At 38.5% G+C, this 7,811-nt stretch overlaps 1 pseudogene; it reads left to right on the forward strand.

The window, feature by feature from the left end:
- The first annotated feature begins 6,847 nt into the window (after positions 1-6,847).
- On the forward strand, positions 6,848-7,387 carry LOC103567534 (chromobox protein homolog 3 pseudogene; annotated as a pseudogene).
- Positions 7,388-7,811: the final 424 nt, after the last annotated feature.

Here is a 7,811-nt window from a genome sequence, read left to right on the forward strand (position 1 = left end):
AGATTTCTGTATTCTAGATTTTCATATGAACAGAATCATGTAACATGGGGTCTTTTGTGACTAACTTTTTTCACTTAGTATAACATTTTCAATATTCATCTATGTTGCGGCATTTGTCAGTACTTCATTCCCTTTTATGGCCAAATAATATTCTGCTGTATGGAGATTCCACATTTTGTTTATCATTCATCAGTTGATGGACATTTGGGTTGTGTCCATCTTTTGTTTATCATGAATAATGTTGCTATAAACATTCATGTACAAGTTTCTGTGTGTACATATGTTCTCATTTCTCTTAGGTGTACACCTAGAAGGGAATTACTGGGTCAGATGATAACACTACGTTTAACTGTTTGAGGAAGTGCCATACTATTTTCCAAAGTGTTGCACCATTTTACATTACCACCAGCAGTGTATGAAGGCTCCGATTGCTCCATGTCCTTGCCAACATTTGTTATTATCTGACTTTTTGATTTTCATCATCCTACTGTGTGTGAAGGGAAATCTCGCTGTGGTTCTAATTCTCTCTTAAACTGTATTCAGTACTAATTTTGTTTGCCTATTTTTGTTTCATCATTTCCTGCTCTTTTTTTAAAAAATGGAAATCATTCCTTTGTGTTTTATTTGAACATTCTAAACTTACTTATTTTAAAGTCTGCATCAGACTATTTCATAAATTATTTTCATCTGGAGAAAATTAATGTTCTAATTATTTAGTCTCTCTTAGCATTATATTTCCTCAAATATTTTGGAATTTCAGTGTGTAGGCTCAGTTTAGTTGGAGGTATTTAATGAAGACCCTTTCCATGCTGTGCTCACATCTCCCTATCCAGCAGTTCAGTGGTGGCTTCACCTGCTTCACTATGTGACTCTATCCAGAACCAGAATTTATAATGGCATGTTAAGGCCTCATCTTAATACCGGGGATGTCGCAGATCCCATTTGCAAGCCAGCAGAAGACTTCATCAAGAAGGTGTATTTGGTCTGTAGGCCTTCACCTTGTTAGATAGAGGCAGAGCCCTAGGTGTTGGTCACTAGTAGTTTCTTCCAGTCTTCTTTTACAGATCACAGGTCACAAGGTCAGGGGGGCCAATGATATAGAGAATGGAGAATGGCGTTGGAAGTGGGGAGAGAGCCCAGGTTGCTCTTAACTTTAAATGTTGGAACTGTCATATATCTGCCAACTCCAGCTCTGCTCAGAATTTTCTGTTTCTTTTGCTGTTTTTGGTCTACAAAGATGTTTATTTTATTTTTATACCAAGTTTCAAAAAAAATTTCTATTTTATCCTTCCTTTTTATGTGGTTGGAGCAGAGGGGCTGTATTAAAGTGTGGCCTCCCTGTATCATGTTGACTAGAAGTCTTGCTTCACTGAAGGAAGGAAAGCAGCGGGCTGGGGCAATCTTACAGCAGAAGCTGAGTATTAACAGTTCTCCAGGTAAGGAAGTAGAGCGGATATTTTGTTTTTGCCTTCCCAGCATTCTTTGTCACATTAGGTAACCCCAGTTTTCCTTTGGGACTCTTCCTCCCCTCTGACATCAGTCATTATGATTTGGGGTTTGGCTCATCCTAACCCCATGGCATCAGTATGTGACTCACGGCCTGGCCACAGTAATTGGTTCAGGGATGAGCAAATAATCTAAGTTGTCCAATGAGATCCTTCCATGCTATTTTCTTAATCAGGAAAGAGATCCACTTTTCTTATCTCTGGTTCCAAGATCCTCACCTGTAAAATGGGGGGTGAATAATAATATCTGTTTTATAGAGAATCAGGGGGTAGGAATAGATGAAAAATGGCAAATAAAGTATTTAGTACAGAGCCTGGCACATGTTGGCTAGGATCAGCATCATTGTTATTGTGATTTCATGTGAAATTTAGAGGAGGGAGAATTGACCTTGGACTGCTCTGGTTTAGGAGGGATTCATACAGAAGGAGAGATTTTAAGTGGATCTTAAAGGGTAAGTAAGTGTTTGATGGAAAGGAATAGAGAAAAAGTACTATATAGAGGTAGAAGAGGACAATCGGGCAGTGGGCCACAAGAGATTGTGAGGAGGAGGGTCAGGCGAAAGCTGAGGGTGCGTGAGGCAGTCGAGCACATGCAGGAAGCTTGTTGGAGCCTAAATAAAGGAGTTGGGACTACGTTTTGCAAGTATTGGGAAACCAGAGAAGATTTTGGATTGGAAAATAATATGACTGACATGGGATGGCTTATAATGAAATAACTCTTCTATAGGCAGGGGGGAAGTGAGCAATCATCCCATGTGCTCTTTCACTGCAACCTTTTGATGACTTAAACCCCAAATACAAAGCCAAAATGCACATAGGAGATGCTCTGGGAGCACGAAGGAAGAAAATGAAGCAGGAAAACATTTTCCTCCTCCCCCACTGGACTCAGAGCCCTTGCTTCAGTTATTTGTGTATTAACCAAGTCAGCTTTCCTTTATCTCTAGGCCATGTACTCTGAGTGTATGTGTGTGTTTAAACACACACATGCATTTGTATTTTTAGCAGTGTGTAAAAAATTACATTTTTCATACAAATTTGTGATTTGTACAAAGTTACACAGCAATTTTAGTGATTTATGAATTTGTTATGGTCACTTGTGTCCACATCCATTTTACTATTCTTTCCTTAAATAAATTATTGTGAGGACTCCAGAAAGATGTGGGCAAACCAAATCTAGCCTCCTTTGAAATATCTAAAGACGTGGTATCAAAAGCTAGACTGGAGCACTGACTGTTCCCTTTCAAGAGGAAATGTGTTCCACACTTTACACAGTTGTCATTACTCCCTGTTATTCCACAACTGTGAGCCTGTGTGTCAGTGGTGTCTATCATCACACTAGTGCTATTGTTTTGCTTCTGCTCAGCTCCATACATTGATTATCATTCCCTACTTGGCCCCTGTGGGCATTTAAGCCTGTGACTCACAGATAAAACCAACTTTGATTTTTCCCAACTGAAGTTGAATTTTTGTAGGTATTTCGTCTAAGCATTCTAAGACAAGCTAAAAAACAGCGTTAATTATGTTAAATACTGAACAGCTGAGGTCAGGCCCACTCTTGGTTCTAACTCTTGCACACCACTTTCCTTGGCCTGGCAAATTTTCTGCATTCATTGAGAAAGGGGATCTGCTAGGAGTTGTTTTCTATCTGATAGCAGGCCAACAGATGCTGTGAAATCATGCCAACGTATGCCAAGTTGTCACCTCTGCAATCCTGTTTATCAGGGAGTTCATTGTACGGATCTCCTGTCTACTGTTATATCAGATTTACTTGCTCAGATAGATAAAGGACCATGCCCAGATGAACAAATTCTTAGGAAGGGGCTATTTTTACCCAATTCCCTAAACCATGTATGAGTGACAAATATTTCCATAGGATTAATGAATAGGTGTTTCAGTCTCCTCCGCCCTTATTAAATACTAGCTTTTTCTTTCATACTTGGAACTCTTGAATTTGTGGATGAGAAAGATTTTCCATATGTAATGATTCCAAGGACTTTTTAACCTATTAGATTTTGTTACATATATTGGTCACTCTTTTAAAGGATTGTTTCAAATCTAACCAAGAATCAAATAACCTGAAAATCTGGTACTCCTTCACTTAGAATATTTTCATATTTTTGAGTAATATTCATGAAGAATATTTCTTGATAAGATCAAGAATAGACCAAGGGAATCATGTAGCATTAGCCATCCTTGTTTTTATCATTTGCCAAAAAATTTTCTTAGCTTCATAGAAACCACATAGAAACCAAATGACTTGGTTTTCTTTCCACTTCTCTAGGCAACAAACCAATTGCAGTTTCCATGGACACCTAGTTGAGCAACAGTAGTTAGATCTGTAAAAACTGCTATCTGACTTGGAGTCCGATGGTGACCTACCCATGAGCACTGGGATGGCAATTCAGGCTTGACCTCTAAGAGACTGATATGTATGAGATTGCGCATGAGCATTTGGAACAGTGCCAAATTACTTTCCCTGTTCTTTTACCAGTTTCTTAATATGTGGAGGTTCACAAATTATTATGGATCTTGTCTTGATAGCTGGGTAGTTAGAAAACTCCAAAATAAGAAAGTGGGAAAGGTAATAAGACAGGTCTGGTTGAAATAGATTTACTTGCCACTTGATTAAGCAACAGACCTCACATACTGATGGCTACGTTAACTCAGTTAAGAAGTAACACATATTTGGAAATCCTTGTGGAAGGCCCAAAATATACTTGAAATGAGAGAAGTCATAGACATGTTTAGTACATATGTAGGATAGCTCTGAATCTAGGCAGTAACTAGAAAATCTGCCCATTCAGGCTTAGCAGAAATATAAGAAAAGATTGAATTGAATTGTTCTGTATCACGTACTAATTTTCAGGGCCTATTCTCTCCTAGTCTAGGACAGAATGAATGACTATTTGAAAAGATTAATCTGGTTTCTAGGTTTGAATATGTCGTTCTTTGCCTTTGCTTGCATTGTGTAAAACTACCCACTTCCAAGTTGCTCCAAAATTAACAAGTTAAAAGCTGGATCTCGCAGACCATTCATCAGTGTCAGAATGTCGAAAAATAAAGGCATTGAGAAATGGTGAAAATCATACTTTAATTGGCATTAGGGGACACAACTCTTCCATAAATGTGCTAGACCATTGTAGATGTGTCATTTCTCTTGCTCTCTGTCTCATCATCTGTAAAGGGAGGGGGTGGTTGCTATTATTCCTTCGAGGACTATAGAAAAATCAACTTCTACACTCAATGAAAAATCAATTTTAATTTCACAGACAACAGAGGCCACCTCACATTCTTGAGAGATCCAGCTCTTCACAGGAATAAAACCTTCAAGTTCGTGGCCACAGGGAGTTAGATGGAAGAATTGATCTTGTACTTTCCAAAAATGCCTCTAATCACTTCTTTTCCTCTTTGTACTATGGACGGTTTCCATGAATACGCTAGAAAATGGATTCCTGGAAAAAAAGAGTGAGTATTTCTCAGAGACTTTTATTTTTGGTTTGCTTCTAGGAATTTGAGATAGACAAGAAATGGAATTTAAAACTTTTTTTTAAGTAGACTGTAGCTATTGGAAATCTGCTTAAGTTTTGTGGATGTATAACGAATTGATGATTTGAGATGATATATTGTGTCATTAGTAAAAATTGCCTCAGGAACAGGAGAAATTTAGGAGAAATGTTACAGGAATTTTTATCTTTACAAGCGCAGGGACTGACATGGGTACATACCACAGTTCCTTGTCAGCTCCTTTACAGTGTGCAGCTTCCATCTCAGTAAAGTAACCTGGGCAAATAAAGAGGGAAAGGCATCCAGGTAGAAGTGCGTGCTCATTATCTTCATTGTGATGATGGTTTCCCAGGTACATTCATAGGTCAAAACTTAGCAAGTTGTACACTTTGAACATGTGCCGTTTATTATACTTTAATAAAGCTGTTACAAAAAATAACACGTATGTTCAAAAATTAGAGAATGATTTATTCTGTTATTTAACAGTAAATTTTTTGAACACTGTTTATCTTTTAAAAATCATCCTTTTGAGGAGTATTCAATATCACTGGAAAATGCTCATAATATTCAGAGAAGTGCAGTTCTGATTTATAATGGTTCATTAATAAATATTTATTGAATGTTAAATGAATGATGTAGTGTTAAATGAAAAAAGCAAGCTACAAAAAATGCGTGCATAGTTTAATCTGATCCCAGTTGTGGTAACTCTCTCTCTTATCTCTCATGATTGAAATGAAATAACCCAAAATGTTAACATTGATTGTGTCTAAGTGGAATGACGTATGATTTTTATTTTCCTTCTTACGCTTTTGGGGCTTTTCTAAAGTTGAGCTTCCATTATTTTCACAAGCAGACTAAAACCTAGCAAAGGATCTTTTAAAAGATTCTTGCCCGCACAGGGGAACTCCTTGGGTCAAATGTTTTTAGAAAATATGCCAGTTGAATGGAGGCGCATATCTTTTCCCGCACTTCTTGCACAGTCACGTGGTACCAAATGCTGAGGGATTTTAGTGTGGAATGGTGGATATGCTGGAAAGAAAGACTGTTATACCAGCTCCAGCCTGCAGCTAGCTTATGATATACAGCCTAGAAATGCCTACTTATAAATATGTTTTATGTAGCCTCAGGAGTTCACTTATGTTTTCACTCCGCCACTAGCAGACCCTTGATAAAACAAGGACAAAGACAAGGAAGATAAATTTCCTGGGTCACTTCCATCACAGCTCTGTCAGGAAATGTTCAGCAAAGACGTCCTAATGAGAAAAGGAGAGCAGTTGTATGTGGCTGCTCCTGTGAAACGCAGATAATGCCTCAGTCTTTTGTCCAATCAATGGTGAGCCATCTGCACCTTCACTTCTTTCCTCCTTGAGTCAGAAAGGAAACCAGGCTAGAGCTTGGCCTCTGGGATGAGTGCGAGGGAGGAGGGTGATGCTGAGGAGTTGGGAAAGCTCTCATGCACAAAGATGTGCCTTTCCCACTGTCCCCCAAAATGTGAGGGACATTTGTGCTGTGAGACTCTATTCTGCCCTTCTGCCTGTGTGGAGAAAGGCAATGACTGGGCGCTGTTTACAGTGAGGTGTGATACGGCAGCAGGGCGTGGGGCTGGGGCCTGAGAGAGAGACGTTGGTGAGACCTCCGGCAGCCCTTATGTCCCGCTTTGCCAGGACGTTGGGATTGTATCTTACAGCCTGAAACATGAAAGTTAAAAATAAAATGTCCAGTAGCAAAAATTGAAAATAAAATGGAGCTCTAGCTTGAGGCATGCAGGGCCAGAGATGCACAGACCCTGGGGGCAGCTCGTAGGCGGCGAATAATTGCTCTTCAAGTTTGCAATAAAAATGGCCTTCAATAAAACTATGTTGCAAAAAATGGGAAAGAAACAGAATGGAAAGAGTAAAAAAATTGAAGAGGCAGAGCCTGAAGAATTTGTATTGGAAAAAGCACAGGACCGATATGTAGTGGATGGGAAGGCGGAATGTTTCCTGAAGTGGAAGGTAATACAGACTCTGACAATATTGGGAACCTGAAGAAAGTGTCAATTGTCCAGAGTTAATTGAAATATTTATTAATTCTCAAAGAACTGGTAAAGAAAAAGGTGGTACAAAAATCTTTATCTGACAGTGAATCTTATGATAGCAAATCAAAGACAAGAGATGTTGCTGACAAATCAAGAAGCTTTGCCCGAGATCGTGATCCCGAAGAGAATAATGAGTGCCTCACAGAGCAGTGGAGGATTAATGTTTCTCAGGAAACGCAAAGATGCCGATGAGGTAGGCTTGGTGCTGGCAAAAGAGGCAAATATGTGGTGTTCCCACATTGTAACTCCTTTTTATGAAGAGAGACGAACTTGGCATTCCTGCCTGGAAAATGAAGCTTAACAATTGTTTGCATTGCTATATATAATATATAAAACCTAGGTCTTGGTGTTTTGATTTATCAGGGTGAAGAAATAACTACATTCTAATGAAAATCAAGTTTGATATGTTCATTTTGAAGTAGTATTGGGGGAGTTGGGGTCTTTTTGCATCTATAACCCTGGTTACTTTGAACAAATAAAGTTTTCTTAGTTTCTTCCTTTATCAGAAAAGAACATTTGATACTAGGGTATATTATTTTCTTTGTATTAAAGAACAGCTTTTCTAAACGTTGGGGAACATCTCCAAGATCATTACTCAATCAGAATTGTTTAACTCATATGTGCCTAAGCACCATTCTGGGTTTTTTGTTTATTTGTTTGTGTGTGTGTATGCATAAAATACATATGTAAATAGTTTTCACTTCTTTCTTTCTTTTTTTAAACAT

Source organism: Equus przewalskii, chromosome 4 (genome assembly GCF_037783145.1).
Source record: "Equus przewalskii isolate Varuska chromosome 4, EquPr2, whole genome shotgun sequence".
Taxonomy (NCBI): Eukaryota; Metazoa; Chordata; class Mammalia; order Perissodactyla; family Equidae; genus Equus; species Equus przewalskii.